Here is a 7,245-nt window from a genome sequence, read left to right as displayed (position 1 = left end):
ACTTTATACTCTAGAATCTTTATACACATGGCTTACTTTCATTTATGTGTTAAAACGTTCCTTTAAGTACGTAGGATACTTAATTTGTTCATCGGAAACCTTTATGACCGTTAGTGTCACTTGACGTTACGAACAAACTGCGTACTGCGTACACGTTTAACTTTTGTTGTAATCAGAATATTATGACTATGAAATCTTAATTATTATTTTATAATAATAATTACTTGGATTTTTGGATGCTTAATTACGCGTAGTAATTTACTTATGCTTACTAGTTAGTCTTGTTGGACTTTCTACCTTGTTGGGCCTTAGCCCACCCTACACTAGTTAGTGGACTATTTAATTAGCCCAATTATTATTAGCTAGTGACCCATTAATATGTAAGATAAATGCCCATTTATTAGAGGAAACATACTATCATTTATGTCAAGTATTATCCTTAATGTTGCATGGGATCCCAACATAAGCACCAACTTTAGACAACCATTAACCAAAAAGCAAACTTTTGTCCCCCTTGTCCCCCCCATTTCCAACGGCCACCCCCCCCCCCCTTACCCCATTCACCTATAAATACTAGCCTTATTTCTTCCATTTTACAGTTGCTTTCATTTGTAATTCACACACACTCACTCTCTAATTCTCTCTAGTTCTTTCTCTCTAAAAGTGTAAGTATTTTGAATTTCTCTTCTTCTTCTCCTTCTCATCATCACCAATTCATCATCACCATCATCATGGGTCTAGCTTTTTAGCTTTTGATCTTGATTACATCTTGTAGATTCAAACATGGATTTGAATCTTTCAAGAACATGGAAGATTCAAGCTTTCTAGCTTTGAATCTTCACCCACTTTGTAGATCTATATTTTTTTTTAACTTTAATCTTGCTATTTTGTTATAAAGATTCAAACTTGTGTTTGTAATCTTCATGTAACTTAAAGATCCAAGCTTTATGCTTCAAGATCTTCAAGAACAACCAAGATGCAAGCTTTCTAGCTTGAATTTTCAAATCTTTTGATGGATCTAAGTTTTCTAACTTATGATCTCTTTATTTTGTTATAAAGATCAAAACTTGTGTTTATGGTCTTCATATAACATAAAGATCTAAGCTTTATGCTTCAAGTTCTTCAAGAACATTAAAGGTTCAAGCTTTCTAGCTTTGTGACCTTATAACTTGTGTGAAAAGGATCCAAGCTCTCTAGCTTAGGGTTCTATCACGACTTAGATTATGTTCATACTTGTTTGATTGAGGTAAAGTTTGTAGCTTTAGTTGTAAATGTAACTTGTAATTGTGTTAAGACTAAGGATATGATGTAACCTTGGTTCATCATCCATCTAAGACTCTTAAATGAGTTGTGTTCTTACTTGGTCTTAACATATTGTATTTTGATGGTAGAATCTTGGTCAAGGTGATGCTAATCCATCAACGAGTTGTACACTTGAAGCTACATGCATCAAGGATGAGAACCGTGATGAGCATCAAGCACTAAGAACCCCAATGGAGCATCTTGCTTACTATTTTTGGCATCTGATCAGACCACCTAGGCTACCGGAAAGTTAATTTTCAGTTAGTTCGGTTCGATTAGATGATTTTCCGTTTAGACCTCGTCTTAATCCGAGTTACGGTTTAGGATTTATGGCCTTCCGAAAGTCATTACACCCTATTAACGTTGTGCTGAAATTTCTGACCTACTAGCACTTAAACCGTCACCATGGTCAAATCAATACGAGTTCGGTTCTGGAAATTGGTCAGCAACTAGGGGACTCATATACGAAGCCATAGCCACTGATTACGCGTCTTTTCGATTTACGTAGAGGTCGTAGCAGCTGACCGAAGTCAGCCTATTGTTTCGATCTCTATTCTTGTCAAACTTACTTAGCTTTTATGAATGATGATGATTATGACACTTAAACTTATTTTATGCACTATTAAAACTTATGAGGATAACCTACTAACCTAGTAACCTTTGACTTAGGTTGACGACCTTTCGGACCGACTTACTACTTGCATACTTTCATTATCGACTTTACCGCTCTTATCACTGTGAGTTATAGCATCCCTTTTTACTTTAACTATTTTGGGACTGAGAATACCTGCGCTTTTTATGTTTTACATACTAGGCACGAGTACTTAAACTTTATACATGTGTGGGTTATACAACGGCATAAACTTTCCCCTTAGCTCGGTAACGTTTAGTCATTGGTTTTTAAACCGGTGAACGCGAATCTTAGATATGGATCCATAGGGTTTGACATCCCACTAGGGCTAGTCTCGCTAGCATTTAACGGGTGTTTAATACTTCGTAAACATACGCACTCGCCAAGTGTACTTTTAGGGGGTTATAAACGTTAAGTTAGTTACCAAGTGCCCACGGTTAAACATATACTTTTCATACTGTTTTGAAACGCTGTTTGAAGCACTGAAATCTCGTGGCCTACCTTACATTATTGTTACAACTTAAACTATAGCTCACCAATATTATTTTTGACATTTTTAAGCATGTTTTCTCAGGTGCTTAGAGGTTTGATGCTTCCGCTGTTTAGACTTGCTGTCTTGGTATTTAAACTTGCTGTTAAGGACCTGCTGTGCTAGAATTTCCGCTGCATAATCTTAGAGATTTCTCAATCATGGAACTTTTCTTTCGCATTTGTAGTTTATGTTATTTTCAAATAATGACTTTGTAACGACCTTTGTGTCACGTTATCTTTTGTAAACGTTATCTTTTATGAATGCAAAACTGGTTTTCAAAAGCATGTAGTATTCGACCGTGTAAAGATCCTATTGTTGACGAATCATACACGATGGTTTTGTACGGGGCATCACAGAGGACGCTGTGTCCCATTAAGGGGGAGGATTGTAACACCCGTGTTACATCCGTCCCACATCGGTTGGAGAGGGGAACGAAGCATGCCTTATAAGGGTGTGGAGACCTTTCCTAGCATGATGCGTTTTGAGACCATAAGTGCAGTAGATCTCATGAGAACTCTGTTAAGCGTGCTCAGATGAGAGCACTACCAGGATGGGTGACCTCCTGGGAAGGTGCTCATCGTGTTTGGTCGCCAAGAAAAATCCGTGCGCCTATGGGCAAAGCGGAAAATATCATGCTACGGGGAACGTGTTACCTGGGATGTTACAAAAATGAACGAGAATGTAATTGTAAGCATTTTTGTTAAGTTGAAGTACTTTGATATATGTCATGAAGTCTTCCAAAAGTGTATTAATACATCTAAATACACTACATGTATATACATTTAACTGAGTCATTAAGTTATCATTAGTCGTTATATGTAAGTGTTGTTTCGGAACCTTTAGGTTAACGATCTTGTTAAATGTAATTGATCCATTGTTATTATACTTAGATGAGATGTTAAATTGTTATGTTAACATGTTAACATGGTGTATTAATATATCTTAATATCATATATATATATATATATATATATATATATATATATATATATATATATATATATATATATATATATATATGTATATGTAAAATACTATTACAACGATAATCGTTATATATATGTATTGTTTAGAAATCCTTAAGTTGGTAATCTCATCTTACTCGTGTAGTTCATTGTTAATACGCTTAATGATATATGTAATTATCATTTCATGATGTTAAACATAGTGTATTAATATCTTAACATGATACATATGTATTTAGTAAGACGTTGTTGTAACGATAGCCGTTATATATATCGTTTCGCGTTTCTTAATTCACTACTTTCATTTTATGTATATAACTCATTGTTAATATACTTGGTGAGATATTTACTCATCATAATATCATGTTATATATATATATATATATATATATATATATATATATATATATATATATATATATATATATATATCTATATACCTATATATATCATGTTGTTTTTACAAGTTTTAACATTCGTGAATCGCCGGTCAACTTGGGTGGTCAATTGTCTACATGAAACTCATTTCAATTAATCAAGTCTTAAAAAGTTTGATTGCTTAACATGTTGGAAACATTTAATCATGCAAATATAGTTTTCATTTAATATATAATCATGGAAAAGTTCGTGTCACTACATTACCTACCCGTTAAATAAATTTCGTCCTGAAATTTTAAGCGGTTGAAGGTGTTGACGCATCTTCTGGAAATAAATGCGGGTATTTCTTCTTTATCTGGTCTTCACGTTCCCAGGTGAACTCGGGTCCTCTACGAGCATTCCAATGAACCTTAACAATTGGTATCTTGTTTTGCTTAAGCACTTTTAACCTCACGATCCATTATTTCGACGGGTTCTTCGATGAATTGAAGTTTTTCATTGATTTTGATTTCGTCTAGCGGAATAGTGAGATCTTCTTTAGCAAAACATTTCTATAAATTCGTGACGTGGAAAGTGTTATGTACATCCACGAGTTGTTGAGGTAACTCTAGTCGGTAAGCTACTGGTCCGACACGATCTATAATCTTGAATGGCCTGATGTATCTTGGATTTAGTTTCCTCCGTTTACCAAATCGAACAACACCTTTCCAAGGCAAAACCTTAAGCATGACCATCTCTCCAATTTCAAATTATATATCTTTTCTTTTAATGTCCGCGTAGCTCTTTTGTCGACTTTGGGCGGTTTTTAACTGTTGTTGAATTTGAATGATCTTCTCGGTAGTTTCTTGAATTATATCCGGGCCCGTAATTTTTCTATCCCCAACTTCACTCCAAAAAATCGGAGACCTGCACTTTCTACCATAAAGTGCCTCAAACGGTGCCATCTCAATACTCGAGTGGTAACTGTTGTTGTAGGAAAACTCTGCTAACGGTAGGTGTCGATCCCAACTGTTTCCAAAATCAATAACACATGCTCGTAGCATGTCTTCAAGTGTTTGTATCATCCTTTCGCTCTGCCCATTAGTCTGTGGATAATAGGCAGTACTCATGTCTAGACGAGTTCCTAATGCTTGTTGTAATGTCTGCCAAAACCTTAAAACAAATCTGCCATCCCTATCAGAGATAATAGAGATTGGTATTCCATGTCTGGAGACAACTTCTTTCAAGTATAATCGCGCCAACTTCTCCATTTTGTCATCTTCTCTCATTGGCAGAAAATGTGCTGATTTGGTGAGACGATCGACTATTACCCAAATAGTATCATAACCACTTGCAGTCTTTGGCAATTTAGTAATGAAATCCATGGTAATGTTTTCTCATTTCCATTCCGGGATTTCAGGTTGTTGAAGTAGACCTGATGGTTTCTGATGTTCAGCTTTGACCTTAGAACACGTCAAACATTCTTCTACATATCTCGCAATATCGGCTTTCATACCCGGCCACCAAAAATGTTTCTTGAGGTCCTTGTACATCTTTCCCGCTCCAGGATGTATTGAGTATCTGGTTTTATGTGCTTCCCCAAGTACCATTTCTCTCACATCTCCAAACTTTGGTACCCAAATTCTTTTGGTTCTATACCGGGTTCCGTCTTCTCGAATATTAAGGGGTTTCTCCGATCCTTTGGGTATTTCATTCTTCAAATTCCCTTCTTCTGCAACACCCTGTTGCGCCTCCTTTATTTGAGTAGTAAGGTTAGTGCGAATAATTATATTCATAGTCCTATCTTTTCCCATGAAATCTGGTAATTTGACAAGTCAGATTGTACTATTACTGTTTCTTTCTTAGAACATTAGTCATGTTCATTCGAAACTCCATACTTATGAATTCTGGACCATTACTTGCGGAGAGAAAGCAAAAGAATGGAACTCCGAAATAAAAATGGGAGTATAAAACGCAGCAAATAAAAGAGAGCATTAACTGTGGAGGATAATGATTATAGAATACAGAAGATGGGACTTCGAAATATAAAGGAAAATATAAAGTCCAATAACAACGCCGAAACTACAAACCGTGTATATCAATGCGTATAGCAATGTAAAGACTCGGGAGAACGAAAAACACTATAAACCCAATAGCATAATAGAAGTAGACAGATTCCTCCGGTGGTAGGTGAAAAAGGGGAATGATTGATATGAAAGTCAGGAATATATCCAGAATTAAAACTGGATGAAGCATATTGACTGATAATTTGGAAATATGAATTAAAGTATAGAAAATGGGAGTGGTGGAAAATAATGGAACGGAAAAAGTTTAATTTATAATGGAAATATCAGACAGAGCAATCGAGACAGATCACCGTATCTAATTATAAAGATCTTAATTTTCCTTATTCGCCGAAGAATAAAATCTTTTAGATTTTGAAGATTTTCTTTAATCCCTTGAATTCCGGAATTCAACCCTGGCTATGTCAAAAGTTAAGACGAATCTCTATTTATTCATTTCACTCTTTTGTGATAGTTTCACTCGTACTCTTCGAGTAATCGAATTATTTTATCCATATTACTCTATGGTAATAAAACTCTATTTATCAACTCATATTCGTCATGAAAACTTTTTTATTGTTAGCTATGACAACCTCGATCAAATTTCGGGACGAAATTTCTTTAACGGGTAGGTACTGTGACAACCCGGAAATTTCCGATCAAATTTAAACTTAATCTTATTATGATTCCGACACGATAAGCAAAATCTTTAATGTTGAGTTCAAAAATTTTTGAACTATTTATATGGATTCAGTTAACCTTTAACTATTCCTGACGATTCACGAACAATTGTGTGCAAATAAATGTGTATTTATATGTGTGTGTATATATATATATATATATATATATATATATATATATATATATATATATAATTATTAAATATTTTCAACATACTTGATATTAATATTAGTATTATTATTTTTAGTATTATTAATAATATTAAAAGTATTATTATTATTAATATATTTATAAATATTAATTATTAATATTAACTATATAAATATATAAAAGAATAAAATTCTGTTTCAAGTTCCAATCAAAATTTTGTTGCTATATGTATGTTCTTATTTCCTTTTCCTGATTCAATGGTCGACACAAGAATCAATTCAGTTGCAAGTCACTTTCTTTTCTTTTTTTCTGTTGTTTTTGTGTGCTCCAATTATTCAATTCAATCTCTGCATTCTTATATAACAAGTTATCACCTTGTGAACTACTGCTCGAACTTATATTTTTTTTATGTAACCCACGTGAATCCCCAACAACAATCGATCACCACCTCATCAACAAGAACTACCACCAAAAACCTTTCAATATTTCAATCAAACCACACCAAACACCATCAAACCATTTTGTTTCCTGTTCGTTTACTAAACCCAAATCGAGAACCACCTT

Source organism: Rutidosis leptorrhynchoides, chromosome 2, assembly GCF_046630445.1.
Source record: "Rutidosis leptorrhynchoides isolate AG116_Rl617_1_P2 chromosome 2, CSIRO_AGI_Rlap_v1, whole genome shotgun sequence".
NCBI lineage: Eukaryota > Viridiplantae > Streptophyta > Magnoliopsida > Asterales > Asteraceae > Rutidosis > Rutidosis leptorrhynchoides.
This window is presented reverse-complemented; position numbering follows the sequence as displayed.